Below are 16,702 nucleotides of genomic sequence, written 5' to 3'. Positions count from 1 at the left end.
CGCGCCCTTACCTACTCCTCTCAAGAGAGATTACCTTTTGCCAAATCGGTTCTCCAGACCATCTAGACGTTTGTTTAACATCTGAGACTTTAGGACTTTCTACTGGACGTCCGATCCTTGACCCGTCCAGTCTTTCGCTTGGCGTCCTTAGGATTTCACCCAACGTCCTCAATCTGTCAAGAGTTTGTCCAGTCCCCCATGTTGGTTGCTACTCGGAATACCATTTTAGTTCTCCTGTACAAAAATTTTGTACAAGCATAGAACTATCCTAGCTACCCATGTGCTTTACTGAAGTTAAATTTGAATTGCAAACAATGCTTAACATTATTAATCCAAATTGTCCTTTAGAAGTTGAACTTGGATTAGAAACAATATTTAACATTTTTACTCCAAGTTTGACCGATGTGATCTTCCTAAATTAAACCATATTATAGAAGTTAATTAAGCATCTATTTCAAAGACCGACTTCCAGGTTAAACATGGCGAGACACTAGGCCTTCTTGGGTATGGGATCATCCACCACTTCCTAGACAAAGCCTTTCAAAGAAATCAGATATTTAACTCCTTACAGTAAACTAGGTTTAACTACAGAGATCTCAATAGAAGCACAATATCGAAACATGAAATCGAAAAATAAAATCGATAACAAAACGATAACCTAAAACCGATAATCTATTGTGTTTGGTTTTACAAGATCTATACAAAAGATGAACTAGTTATGATGCGGAAACTAATAACTAGTTATACCTTTTGTAGCTTATAGACCTCTTGATCTTCTACTGTATTCCTCTCCTTCTCTTGGACGTCGTGTGGGCGACGATCTTCCAAGATGAAATCCACCAAAGCTTCCTCCTTTGCTTCCAAGTTTCGGTCACCAACTAACCTCCAAGGGATGCTAGACAAGAGAGCTTCCTTTTCTTCTTCTTCTTCTCCTTCAAGCAACCGGCCACCAAGAGATCACCAAACTTGATGTCGCCGACCTCTAAGGAAGAAAACAAAAGGAGAAGAGAAAGGGAAGAGGGTCGGCCACCAATGGATTGGAAGAGAAGAATAGAAGATGTGTTATCTCATGAGACACTCCCTCCATCTCTTTTATAATCCTTGGTCTTGGCAAAAAAGGAAAGTTTTAAATATAATTAAAACTTCCTTATTTTCCTTGCCAATGACTAAAAAGGAAAGTTTTAAAACAAAAAATTAAAACTTCCTTTTAATGCTTGTCATGGCCGACCCTACACATGTGCTTCAAATAAGGAAAGTTTTAAACATAAAATTAAAACTTCCTTATTTGTTTCTAGTAAGAAATTTTTAATAAAAAATTTCTCTTTCAAATCCCTTGTTGGTTATAAAAGGAAAATTTTATAAATTAAAATCTCTCTTTTTAAAAACATGTGGATGGTTACAAAAAAAGAAAGTTTTATTAAAAATTAAAATCTTTCTCTTAACTACAAATAAGGAAAGATATCAAACCTCTCTCTTAATTCTTTGTAGAAAGGTATAAAAGGAAAGATTTTAAAATTTAAAAACTCTCTTTTAAAACCATAGCTTCCACAAAAAGAAAGATTTTAAAATTTAAAATACCCTTCTAATTTTTATGTGGCCGGCCACCTAGCTTAGGCTCCAATCTTGGTCGGCCACAACTTGGCTCCAATTTTTGGCTTAGCCGTCCCTAGCTTGGGCTCCAAGCTTGGCTTGGCCGACCACATCAAGATGGGTAAGAAGTTGGGCTTTATAAATAAGAGGCTACAACAGGGACCGTCTCCCGATGAGCTTGAGTTTCCCGTGTTTGCCCTGAACACCCAACTCAAGTTTATCAATAATAACTCATACCACTAAAGAGTTATTATTACACTACCGCACCAATCCCATATTACAATATGGGCTCCTTCTTATCATGAGTGCGTTAGTCTCCATGTGTTTAAGATATCGAATGCCCACTAATTAAATTAGTTACTGACAACTCACTTAATTAATATCTAGCTCCAAGAGTAGTACCACTCAACCTTATTATCATGTCAGACTAAGTCTACCTGCAGGGTTTACATGATAATCCTTATGAGCTTCTCAAGGGGACATCACCAACCTAGATTACTAGGGCACAGTTTCATTCTATAATCAACAACACACCATATAAATAATATCACTTCCCAACTTATCGGGCCTATTGATTTAACGAACAAAATCTCACCCTTTGATAAATTAAGTAATAAATATTAAGTATACGTGCTTGTTATTATATCATGATTAAGAGTACACATTTCCATAATAATAGAGGTTTTGTTCTTTTACGTAGTCAGTATAAAAAGAACAACCTCAAATGGTCCTGCTCAATATACTCATAGTGTACTTGTGTAATTTTATAGTCAAGATAAACTAATACCAAATTATACTATAACCACTCCAATGGTTTATCTCATTCCATCTTGGTTGTGAGCTACTATTTATAATTTATAAGGAACTGATAACATGATCTTCTGTGTGACACCACACACTATGTTATCTACAATATAAATTAAATGAACAACTACATGTAGCATATAAATGCAGACATTTGACCAATGTGATTCTTATTTCAAAATAAATGTTTATACAAAAGCTAGACATTTAGTATACATTCTAACACCCCAGACCAGGACTTTATTATTGGTGCTACTCGGAATTCTATTCTGTTTCCCCTGTACAAAAATTTATACAAGCACATAACTTTTCCTAGCAACCCATTGCTTTTTAGAAGTTAAACTTGGATTGCAAACGAAACTTAACATTATTAATCCAAGTTCAACCCATGTGTTCATCAGAAGTTAAACCATATTACAGAAGTTGATTAAATATCTATTTCAAGGATTGGCTTCCAGATTATTGGCGAGACACTCGGCCTTCTTGGGTATGAGATCATCCACCACTTCCTAGTCAAAGCCTTTCAAAGAAATTAAATATTTAAACTCCTTACAGTAAACCCTAGGTTAAACTATAGAGACCTCAATCAAAGCACAAGATCGCTAGCCTCTTGTGTTGGTACTTCAGGCTCCATACAAAGGAAAAATAAACTAGTACACAACAGAAATAATTAACTAGCTATACCTTTCTTTGTAGCTTAAAGACCTCTTGATCTTCTGCTGTATTCCTCTCCTCCTATTGGACGTCGTGTGGACGATGATCTACCAAGACGCAAAGACCACCCAATTCCTTTTTTCTTGCAAGACTTTCGGCCACTAAGGGATCAAAACTAGGAACACCACCTCTTGTTCTTCTTTCTTCCTTGCAACCCGCCGACCACAAGATGGTTGAAGCCTCTTGATGCCGCCGAACTTAAGTGAGAAAGCAAGGGGAGAATAAGAATATGAGGGGGCTGACCACAAGGAGAATATAAGAGGAATAGAAATTGTGTAGATGATTGTTACCTCTAAGGCACAATCTATCCTCTTTTATAATCCTTGGTAATGGCTAAAAAGGAAAGATTTTAACAACAATTAAAATCTCTCTTTTAAATTTCCTATTGTGGATGGCTACAAAAGAAAAGTTTTAAAATTAAAAATCCCTCTTTTAAACATTATAGATGGTTACAAAAAGGAAAGATTTTTAAAATTAAAACCTCTCTTTTAAATCATGGTTACAAAAAAAAGTTTTAACAAAAATAAAATCTCTCTTTTAAACAATTGTAGATGGCTATAAAAGGAAAGATTTTAAATTTAAAACTCTCTTTTAAAACCATGTTGATGGCTTCAAAAAAGGAAAGTTTTTAAAATTTAAAATATCTCTTTTAAAAGATTGTATATGGCTACAAAAAGAAAGATTTAAAAAATTAAAAACCCACTTTTAAACCCATCTTGGCCAACCCCTTGCTTGGGCACCAAGCAAGGGGTGGCCGACCCCTTGCTTAGGCACCAAGTAAGGATGTGGCCAACCATAAGGATGACTTGGGTGGATACGAGGATTTATACATAGAGACTACAACAGGGACCTAGAGGAGGAATTGGTTTTGGCCTCCTGATGAGCTTGAGCATCCTGTGTTCAACTCGAACACCCAACTCAAGTTCATCAATAATAACTCATACCATTAAAGAGTTATTATTGAACTACCGTACCAATCCCATATTACATTATGAGCTCCTTCTTATCATGAGTGTATTAATCTCCATGTGTTTAAGATATCGAATGTCCATTAATTAAATGAGTTACTGACAACTCACTTAATTAACATCTAGCTCCAAGAGTAGTACCACTCAACTTCATTGTCATATCGGAACTAAGTCCACCTGCAGGGTTTACATGACAATCCTTATGAGCACCTCAAGGGGACATCATCATCCTAATAAATAGGACACAGTTTTCTTCTATAATCAATAACACACCATATAAATAATATTATTTCTCAACTTATCAGGCCTATTGATTTAACGAATAAATCTCAACCTTTGATAAATTAAAGAAATAAATACTAAGTACATGTGCTTGTTATTATATCGGGATTAAGAGTATGCACATTCATAATAACAGAGGTTTTGTTCTTTTATGCAGTCAGTATAAAAGGAATAACCTCAAATGGTTCTGCTCTATACACACATAGTGTACTAGTGTAATTTTATAGTCAAGATAAACTAGTACCAAATTACACTATAACCATTCCAATGGTTTGTCCCAATCAATCTTGGTTGTGAGCTTCTATTTATAATCTATAAGGAACTGATAACATGATCTTCTATATGACACCACACACCATGTTATCTATAATATAAATTAAATGGACAACTGCATTTAACTAAATGCAAATATTTGACCAATATGATTCTCATTTCAAAATAAATGTTTATATAAAAAGCTAGGCTTTTAGTATACATTCTAAGAATCTCTCACTTATACTAAAAGAATATGCAGCCATATATGCTGCCATACATCTGATCCTCATCCCCTCAAGATGCCCATCAAAAGCTCTCGCCGGAAGGGCCTTAGTGAAAGGATCTACCAGGTTATCTTCTGATGCAATCTTGGCAATAACAACTTCTCCTCGCTTTACGATGTCTCGTATCAGGTGGTACTTGCGCTCAGTGTGTTTACTTGCCTTATGGGCTCGTGGTTCCTTTGAGTTTGCTACTACACCACTATTATCACAATAAATTATGATAATTTTAGGTAAACCAGGAATCACATCTAAGTCCATCAAGAAGTTTCTGAGCCATACAACTTCTTTGGCTGCCTCAGAGGCTGACACATATTCAGCTTCCATGGTGGAAAACGCATTTCTGCTTAATACTTCTCCATGCTATAGCTCCACCTCCCAAAGTAAACACATACCCTGAGGTCAACTTACTATTGCCCCTATCTGATTGGAAGTCTGAATTCGTGTAACCCATAGGGAGCAAATCATCTGCCTGGTAAACTAGCATATAATCTCTAGTCCTTTCAGGTACTTCAATACATGCTTTACGGCAGTCCAATGTCCTTGTCCTAAGTTACTTTGATATTTGCTAATCATGCCCATGGTAAAACAGATATCCGATCTCATATATAGCATCACATACATTAGGCTTCCTACAACCAAAGCATAAGGAACTACCTTCATGTCCTCTATTTCCTTTGATGTTTTAGGAGACATCTCTTTAGATAAAGGTACTCCATGTCGAAAAGGTAGAAAACCTTTCTTGGAGTTTTGCATGCTAAAACGAGCTAGAATAGTATCGATGTATGAAGCTCAGGATAAGAACAACATTCTTTTCTTGCAATCCCTTATTACTTTGATCCCAAGAATATGTCTACATTCTCCCAAATCCTTCATATCAAACTTCTTGGACAACCATACCCTTACGTCTGACAATACTTTAACATTGTTGCCAATGAGCAAAATGTCATCTACGTATAGTACAAGAAATACCACTACGTTTTCGTCACTCTTCTTGTATACACAAGACTCATCCGGACACTGAATAAATCCATAAGATTTGATCACATCACCAAACCGGATGTTCCAAGATATCAAAGCTTGCTTCAGTCCATAGATAGACCGATTGAGCTTACATATAAGATGCTCTTTGCCCTTCGTAATGAATCCCTCTTGTTGCTTCATATGGATATTTTCTTCAAGACTTCCATTAAGGAAAGCTGTCTTGACATCCATTTGCCAAATCTCATAATCCATATGAGTGGCAATAGATAAAAGAATCCAGATAGACTTAAGCATGACTACCGGCAAAAAGGTTTCCTCATAATGGATTCTCTCTTTCTGACTATACCCTTTTGCAACAAGCCTTGCTTTGAAGGTTTTCACCTTCCCGTCTGTCCCTCTTTTTCTTTTGTAGACCCATTTACATCCAATGGCTGTTACACCATTTGGTGGTTCTATAAGTTCCCAGACCTGATTAAAGTATATAGATTCTATTTCAGAGTTCATTGCACTTTGCAAAGATGCTACATCTTTATCTTGGAGTGCTTCATCATATGTCTAGGGATCAGGTTCATGTTCACCAGGGATCAAGTTCGAAGATTCTCCCAAAAACATGAATATATCAAGTTGCCTAACAACCCTCTCACTACGATGATGCACTACTTGTAATTGTGCATCATTTGTGACACGTGTTGCAGTTTCTTGTGGTATCTCATCTTGTACTGTTGGTACTAAAGTAGATGTGTCTTCTCTTATTTCCTTAAGAACAATTTTCACTCATGGGCTTGTGGTTCATTACATAGTCCTCTTCTAAAAATCGGGCATTGGTGCTAACAATGACCTTCTGATCTTTAGGACTATAAAATAAACCACCTTTCGTTCTTTTAGGATAACCCACAAACAAGCGAACTTCTGTACGTGATTCTAACTTATCAGCATCTCCCTTCAGCACATGTACCGGACTACCCCAAATCTGAATATGTTTCAAACTAAGCTTGCACCCATTCCATAATTCTGTGAGAGTAGAGGTTACTGACTTAGAAGGTACCATGTTCAGAATGTACACTGTCGTTTCCATAGCATATTCCCAAAACGAATTTGGTAATTCTGAATAACTCATCATTGATCTAACATTTCCATAAGAGTCCTATTCCTTCGTTCTGTCACACCATTCTGTTGGGGTGTACCAGGTGCAGATAGTTGGGATTGAATCCCGACTTCTGATAAGTAACTCCTAAACTCTCCAAAGAGGTACTCGCCACCACGATCAGACCGTAGTGTCTTGATACCTTTACCATGACATTTCTCCACATCAGCCTTGTATTCTTTGAACTTATCAAAACACTCAGACTTGCAGCGCATCAAGTAAATATACCTGTATCTTGAATAGTCGTCTATAAAAGAGACTAAATATTTGAAATCACCTCTTGCCTGGATAGCCATAGGTCCACATAAATCAAAATGAACTAATTCCAACACATCTTTGGCTCTATACCCCTTGACCTTAAAAGGTCTCTTGGTCATTTTCCCTTCCAAGTAAGATTCACAGGTTGGAAAATTTTCCACCACCAATGAACCCAAAGGTCCATCGGCTATTAGTCTTTGAATCGTACTCAAGTTAATATGACCAAGCCTTAGATGCCAAAGATATGTTTGGTTTATTTCCAAAGGTTGTTTTCCCTTATTAGAATTAGAAGATGTGTTATTAATTTCCATTTGTTGTATCGTGGGAGTTATTAGATTTAGAGTATACAAATTACCAACCAACGTACCAGAATAGATAACTACCCTATTTTTCTTGACAACTACTTTTTCATCAAAAGAAACAGAATATCCATCCATAAATAGTTTAGAAATTGAAATCAAGTTCTTTCTAAAATATGGTACATAAAGACAATTTCTCAAAATCAATGTTTTATTTCTATCAAAAGATAAATAAACATCTCCTACTACAACAACCACCACTTTTGTAGCATTGCCCATGTAGACGGTAATCTCCCCTTCCTGTAGTCGTCGAGTTCCCTGGAACCTCTGCAATGAATTACAGACATGATCAGTGGCTCCCGTATCTACACACCAGATACCGGTAGATAACACCACTAAACATGTTTCAACCACTAGAGAATAAGATATACCTTTATTGTTCTCCTTTCTGCGAGGACAGTTCACTTTCCAATGTCCAAACTGCTTGCATGTGAAGCACTTGCCCTTCGGCTTCTTCACACCTACATACGACCCAGTCCCTAGAGATCGATTCACTTTCTTTACTAAATGAACTTGTTTCTTTTTCTTCTTTCTGCCTTTCGGCTTAGAAGCAGAAACATTTTAAGCAATGTGAATTTGAAAACTTTGACAAAATAGCCCTTTTGCTGCTTGAAGTTCTGTCAGAAGTTACGCCAATGAATAAACCCTTTTGTTCATGTTGTAGTTCAGGCGGAACTGCTCAAAACTTTTAGGCAGCATTTGGAGAATGATATTGACCTGGGTTTCTCCATCGATTTCTGCTCCAAGAACTTCCATCTCATTTAAAAGAGCCATCATTTTGAGGATATGATCCCTTATGGGTGTCCCCTCAGTCATGGTGGTCATCATCAAGTTTCTCATAGCCTCTTGCCTAGCAGCCCGATTATGGTGTCTAAAGAGTTCCTTGAGATTGCACATCATGTCATAAGCGATAGGCATGACCTGATGTTGATGTTGCAGCACATTTAACATAGAAGCCAAAATGTAACACCGCACCATCTCATCTGCCCTGACCCATTTCTTATGATACTCAATCTCCTCTTCACTAGAATCGCTATTAGGCAGGCTTGGACATATCTCAAAAAGTACGAACTTGTAACCTTCATCAGTTAAGATAATGTCCAAGTTTCATTTCCAATCAATGTAATTGGGACCAGTAAGTTTATTTTCTTTCAATATAATAGCAAGATCAGGATTGAAAGTCATTTGAAATCCTAAGAATCACAAAATATTTGGTCAAAACTTTAGAATTTAAAATAATATTGATTCCTCAAACAATATCATTTAAATTCATCAACACCTCAAAACACCGTGAATTTTGTATGCCATGATAGTGTGGACGTATACAAATTCAAACATTTGTATGAGGGGGTTTTACCTATTAGTTTTATTATCTTGTCAACCTAACTTTATGAAAAATAAAATTAATAGTTAATTTTTCTTCGATCACACAAATAATAGCAGTAACTCCGATCGAGAGGATACTATTAAACGCGCCTAAGTATATACCATTACTTGATACTTAGTCCATTAAATAGGATTGTGCCACTTCAGATGGAGAAGAGCACACAAACCTAAATAATTTCCTATAATCATCCATAAAGGGAGTTTGATCTAGTGATCCGCAAACAAACTCATCCGATATGGAGGAAGACACTTAAAGTCAACGCGTAAGTTCGAATGCATCACTTACAAACCAGTAATGGAGATCGTAGAATTTAAATAATTCCTCTCCTACTTAGTTATTTAAAATGAGGAATTTTAACATGCACACATACACAACACATATAAATAGCATAAAAGACAATAAATATGAAAAATAATTTTCCAACTATTATGGCCTCATCCATAGCTGTCCTCCATGTGCCACCAACCCTAGCCGCCGCCAACGGGTCATGTCGTCGCGTCTATCTTGCTTCCTTTTTCGCTACGCCTTTGGTCATCAAATAGCACCACGCCTCGCAAGGATACGATCCGCGATAAAAATAAAATTTTACATTTATCGATCCTATATTCCATAAGGGAATGTACATGTAATCTAGATCGAACAGAATGTAAAATCCTAAAACTAGTACAGCTCCTGCTGTATTTAATAATTACAATCATCCACACACATAAAATGCCCTAGACATGCCCGAGGGCCCAAATCACACACAAACACAATAGGGCCATAATAGTTGGAATTAGGATGCCTGCAACCATATAGTTAATCTATTTGCACATCCTACTATTATCCTACCTAAATTTATATATAAAAAGTGCATAATTTAACTGAAAACCAAACACACAGAGGCAGAAAACTAGTTCTGATACCAATTGTTGGTGCTACTCAGAATTCCATTCTGTTTCTCCTGTATAAAAATTTGTACAAGCACAGAACTTTTCTTAGCAACCCATGTGCTTTTCAGAAGTTACACTTAGATTGTAAACGAAACATAACATTATTAATCCAAGTTCAACCCGTGTTCATCAGAAGTTAAACCATATTACAGAAGTTGATTAAATATCTATCTCAAGGATTGACTTCTAGGTCATTGGCGAGACACTCGGCCTTCTTGGGTATGAGATCATCCACCACTTCCTAGTCAAAGCCTTTTAAAGAAATTGAATATTTAAACTCCTTACAGTAAACCCTAGGTTAAACTATAGAGACCTCAATCAAAGCACAAGATCGCTAGCCTCTTTTGTTGGTACTTCAGGATCCATACAAAGGAAAAATAAACTAGTACACAGCGGAAATAATTAACTAGCTATACCTTTCTTTGTAGCTTAAAGACCTCTTGATCTTCTGTTGTATTCCTCTCCTCCGATTTGATGTTGTGTGGGTGATGATCTACCAAGACGTAAAGACCACCCAAGTCCTTCTTTCTTCCAAGACTTTCGACCACTAAGGGATCAAAGCTAGGAACACCACCTCTTGTTCTTCTTTCTTCCTTGCAACCCGCCGACCACAAGATGGTTGAAGCCTCTTGATGCCGCCGACCTTAGGTGAGAAAGTAAGGGGAGAATAAGAATATGAGGGGGCCAACCACAAGGAGAATAGAAGAGGAATAGAAATTGTGTAGATGATTGTTACCTCTAAGGCACCATCTATCCTCTTTTATAATCCTTGGTAATGGCTAAAAAGGAAAGATTTTAACAACAATTAAAATCTCTCTTTTAAATTTTCTATTGTGGATGGCTACAAAAGAAAAGTTTCAAAATTAAAAATCCCTCTTTTAAACATTGTAGATGACTACAAAAAGGAAAATTTTTTAAAATTAAAACCTCTTTTTTAAATCATGGTTACAAAAAAGGAAAGTTTTAACAAAAATAAAATCTCTCTTTTAAACCATTGTAGATGGCTACAAAAGGAAAGATTTTTAAATTTAAAACTCTCTTTTAAAACCATATTGATGGCTTCAAAAAAGGAAAGTTTTTAAAATTTAAAATCTTTCTTTTAAAACATTGTAGATGGCTACAAAAAGAAAGATTTAAAAAATTAAAAACCCACTTTTAAACCCATCTTGGCCGGCCCCTTGCTTGGGCACCAAGCAAGGATGTGGCCGGCCATATGAATGACTTGGGTGGATGTGAGGCTTTATACATAGAGGCTACAACAGGGACCTAGAGGAGGAATTGGTTTTGGCCTCCTGTTGAGCTTGAGCTTCCTGTGTTCGACTCGAACACCCAACTCAAGTTCATCAATAATAACTCATACCACTAAAGAGTTATTATTGAACTACCGCACCAATCCCATATTACATTACGGGCTCCTTCTTATCATGAGTGCGTTAATCTTCCTGTGTTTAAGATATAGAATCCCATTAATTAAATGAGTTACTGACAACTCACTTAATTAACATCTAGCTCCATGAGTAATACCACTCAACTTCATTGTCATGTCGGAACTAAGTCCACCTGCATCATTTACATGACAATCCTTATGAGCTCCTCAAGGGGACATCATCATCCTAATAAATAGGACACAATATCCTTCTATAATCAACAACACACCATATAAATAATATTATTTCTCAACTTATTGAGCCTATTGATTTAACGAATAAATCTCAACCTTTGATAAATTAAAGAAATAAATACTAAGTACATGTGCTTCTTATTACATTGGAATTAAGAGTACGCACATCCATAATAATAGAGTTCTATTCTTTTATGCAGACAGTATAAAAGGAACAACTTCAAATGGTCCTGCTCTATACACACATAGTGTACTAGTGTAATTTTATAGTCAAGATAAACTAGTACCAAATTATACTACAACCATTCCAATGGTTTGTCTCAATCCATCTTGGTTATGAGCTTCTATTTATAATCTATAAGGAACTGATAACATGATCTTCTGTGTGACACCACACACAATGTTATCTACAATATAAATTAAATGGACAACTGCATTTAACTAAATGCAGACGTTTGACCAATGTGATTCTCATTTCAAAATAAATGTTTATACAAAAAGCTAGGCTTTTAGTATATATTCTAACATTTATTGCTTACCACAGCTAGGTGATGTGCGTAGATTATATACACTTTAACGCACATTTACTTGTATTTTATTAGCATAATCTATGTTTATTGTACTCTATTTCATTATAATATCGTGCTTCCATTATATTCTATTCAGATATTTGTTCTTTACTTATTTTGATTGATAGAATGCTATTTAGAGCGAAAATAAAGCAAAAATACACATTAGAGCGAACATAGAGAAGATCAAGCTCAGGTCGTGTGAAACCACATGGTCGTGTTATCTTTCTTGTGGAAAACCAAACTTTGGCCATGTGAGTTCACACGACTGTGCCACACTCTAGAAGAGAAGAATACACAGCCGTGTGGACTTTCCAAAGTAGAAGCAGACCACGACCTTGTGAATCCACACGATTGTGTGGATTTTCCAAGAGCAAGAAGAGCATGGCCATGTGATTCCACATGGCCGTGTGAGATTTCCAGTGGACAAGAGGACTATGGCCATGTGAATCCACACGACCATGCCACTGGACAAGACTGTGGCCCTGTGGATTCCACACGGCCATGGCACGGGTCGTGCCTTGCCCTATTTAAAGGGGTTTCTCCCCTTTTTGGGGAATCTTTGGCTTGGGGTTCATTCCCATTTCTTGGGGGAAGGGTTCTCCCTTTTGGGAGAACCCTAGAAGCTTTATCTTCACTGATCCGTCCACCTCTAGAGTAAGGGAATGCCTCCAAGGATGTCATGCTTCAAGGATACACATCTCTTCTCTCTATCTCCAAGTATTAAGTTGTAGTTTGCTTCAGACTTCATCTTTGGTTGTATATGCTTTGTAATAGAGTAGATCTCTAGATCTAGGATGTAGGAAGTAGTTATGATGTGTTGTGATATATGAATTATGTATTTGGATATTTTCCTATGTAATGATGTGTTTATATAATGTTCTATGTGTGTTGTGCCTTGTATGTGTTTGACAAAATATATGTGAGGTCAATTCAAGTAGATGTGAGTGATTTGTCTCTATGTTAAGGTTGCTACTAGACTGGATAGTCTGGGGATCCTTAGTGATAGAGGATACCTATTAAACTGAACATATTATGCTCTTAGTGACAAAAGGCATCGATACTTACCTGCTTTCTAGAGTCAAAAGATCTTAATATAGGGACTAATCCTTGTTAGGACATTCTAATTGGAGTGGATACTCAAGTGCTATCATTAGGAAGTATATTAGATAACTCTAGAGATTGTATGACCGGGGAGGGGTCCTATGATAGAGGGTAACCCTTTAACCGGACTTTATAGAGTTGCTTCTTTACTTAATAGCGTTAGAACTTGGGTAAACTCTCCAATGTGACTTTCACAGGATTGTACTGGACTCTAGTTAGAAGCCCTACATGAGTTTAAGCATGGATTTAGGTAGATAAACAATGCATAGGGACATTAACTAGAATCATAATAAAACCAAAATCCTAGCATCTATCATCCACCTCCTTCCAATATCACCTCTTATTCCTTCCCTCTCTCTATTCTCTCTTTCCTCCTTTTTCTCTAAACCTTCTCATCCTTCTTCTCAACCTCTTTGCTAGCATTCGTGAACCCACTTTTCTATTCTCTAAATAATTTACTATGTGAAGTTAACTAGTGCTTAATCAATAGTTTATGTGAGTTCGATATCTTTTGTATTACTGATGACATAACCATGCACTTACAGTTTGTAACAAGTTTTTGAAGCCATTGTCGGGGACTGCTTTTTATTAACATTAGTTGATTAGCATATAAGTTGATTAACATTGTGAGATCTCAAAAATTTAAATAATAGGGTTATTTGAGAAATAGCCTTATAGAATTTTTCCGGAAATTTTAGAAATTTTCTGGAAATTTTTCGGAGCTCGTACGAAGGGTTTTGAGGGGATCGATCGGCGGGTTCGGATAAAGCCTGTTTAGGATACCCGTTTAAGTGAGGAGAAGTTTTAATTATATGTTCCTTTTCTTTTATTCCTTCTCCCCCAAAACGCCGAACTCGATTTTATTTCCTCTCCTTCCCTCTCTGCCCCGATGCGATCCCGATCTCCCCTCTTTTCTTCCCGATCTCTCCTCTGTGCTCTCTCTCGCGGACGGGCGATGCCACGGGATTAGGGTTTCCAGCTCCGGCGATCTTTCCCCGCCGGCATTGGCATCTATTGAGCTTCGATCCAGCCGCAGACCTTCTCTCTCGCGGACGGTCCGACGACCTCTCGGTGGCTAGGGCACGACGAGGAGCCAGATCTTGCATCCTCTTCAACCGGTAGACCTTCCCTTTCCCCTCTTCTGGTTTCCTTCATCCCGGTTCTATTTGATCATATCCAATTGTTCCTGCCGAGCCCTAGCTCTGTTCTAGTGTCGTTGCCGGCTTTGAAGGTAAGCAACCGATTCCTTCTCGTCTCTTGGTTGTCGCCTATCTTTGAGGTAGGTGAATTGTTTAGCTATGGTTTGATCCGTGATCTCCAATCTTGTGCTTGATTCCAATCTTGATCCGATCAGGGGGTGAGGCTCTGATCTAGGTTATGGTGGTCTTCTTTCGGTCCTGAACTAGGAGGGAGAGGTCGGATCTAATTACTTGCTGTAATTCCCGGATCAGTGCTTGGACGTCTCCTTCTTGCTGTATCAGTTGAAGTGGGGAAGAATTCCAGTAGGGCTAGCTGTGATTCCTCTGATCCAGCAAGGAAAATTCCTCTCACTGTGCTCTGTGGTGTTCTTGATCACGCAACTCACCTTTGTTTCAACAGGACCTCCTTCCAGCAGTTGAGAATCAAGGTAAGGAGTAGAGTAATTGTTACATGTTGATGAATTAGATTCATGTATTGGATTAGAAATGCATTGGATTAATCCCTGATTAGTTGATACATAATGTGTACATTTGAATTAAGGTTATGTTGATTGTGATTAGATTTAATTACTTAGATTAATCTAATGGAATAATTAGGGTTAAGACACTTAACCCTAGTCAACTATTAGATTTAATCTAAGTTTAGATTTCTAATCTATTGGTGATTCGGGATTAGGTAACTAACCCTAATTGACCGTTAAATTTAATTAGGTAGGTTGAGATTGTATTGATTAGAGTTTTGCCCTAATTTAGTTTTAGAGATTTTATTTAGCTATTCATTTGGATTTAGCTAAATAAAATATATATATTGTTTGATACAGGACTTTGATTCGAGACAGGCGTCTCGACGTCGGATTTGGCGTGATACTACCTGCTATTTGAGGTGGGTACCCTTTGACTTATCTTTTGATACTGTCTTATGATATGTATAGTTTATATATAATTACTAGTGGTAGATGGTAGATTTATCTCTTCCTTGGTCTTAGCTTAGTTGATACCTATCACATGATTCTTCTGTTAGTTGCTTTACTTTAGAACTGGATGCTTTCATCTTTTGCCATGTATATATATGTTTATGGAGATGGATAGGTACATTTAGTGTTACTTTCCACTGGATTAGTTGCTGTAGGTACTTGTTATATGTTGTTGGATTTATGTTGCTTATATCTCTGTTATATATGCATTTACCTTTTTGGCACCTATGCATATGGAGGAGGATATGTTCAGGTATGACATATTGTAGCCGCACACACCATATTGCATGATTGCATGCTGGGTGATTAACGACTCCATTATTGTTGAGCTCGTCGGCCGGCTACATGAGGGCTTGCACACAGCGTGACCACTGTATGGGTAGTGGCACAACACTCAGGGTGTGTATGGCAGGTTGCTCGGTGGTGCACCGCCGGGGTGCTCATGGGTAGCACGATACAGCGGGGTTGTAGCTGGGATCCCTCCCTGTCATCGCGTACCGGGAGATGAGAGCATTGCGCTCCCTCACTATGTCTGAGGTAGGAGGATAGTTGTACTCCGACAGCATCCCGTCCACTCGGTCACTCATCAGGGGTAGTGACGGCAGAGTGCACGGTGTCACAGCCCTACCCACTCGGTCTCGCCATCGCGTGTGAGACGGCTGACTGACGTCAGGGGTGACCATGTCATATTGCATCATATGTACGGATTGCATTCTTTATGATTGATGCATTTTGGTGATTGCATATGATTGACATGCATACAGGATACATGCTTTTGCTCTGACTATTTTTTATCTGTGTATGTTCACAGTCAGTTGCACAAGCCTCGCAGGTGAGTACAGTTTATTTCAGTTATGCATTTTCTTATTATTCTTCCTATAGACTGTACTTTATGCCTATTGTTGGTTGTTACAGTTTATTTCAGCTATGCATATCTATTATACTGTTAGGAGACGGTACCGTAGGTTGTACTGTTAGGAAACTGTACTGTAGGCTCTATGGTTTAGTGTACTTGTACCATAGGATGTTACTGGTGGTTATATGTTGCTGTACATATCTATTGGATTACCTGCTGAGTTCTTTGAACTCACCCCGTTGATACTATTTTTCAGGTTGAGGCCGTCGGGAGATATTCCAGTCGCTAGCCCCATTATCACGAGGATTTTCTTTGTCGGATTATATTTTGCTTTTGCATCTTATATACTTGTATTGTGGGTTTGTATTGTGGACATTAAACATTCGGGTTTGCTACTTTTGTTTTTCCGCTGTGGATTTTC

This window comes from Zingiber officinale, chromosome 3A, assembly GCF_018446385.1.
Source record: "Zingiber officinale cultivar Zhangliang chromosome 3A, Zo_v1.1, whole genome shotgun sequence".
NCBI lineage: Eukaryota > Viridiplantae > Streptophyta > Magnoliopsida > Zingiberales > Zingiberaceae > Zingiber > Zingiber officinale.
The sequence above is the reverse complement of the archived record's forward strand: the minus strand, read 5'-3'. Positions refer to the sequence as shown.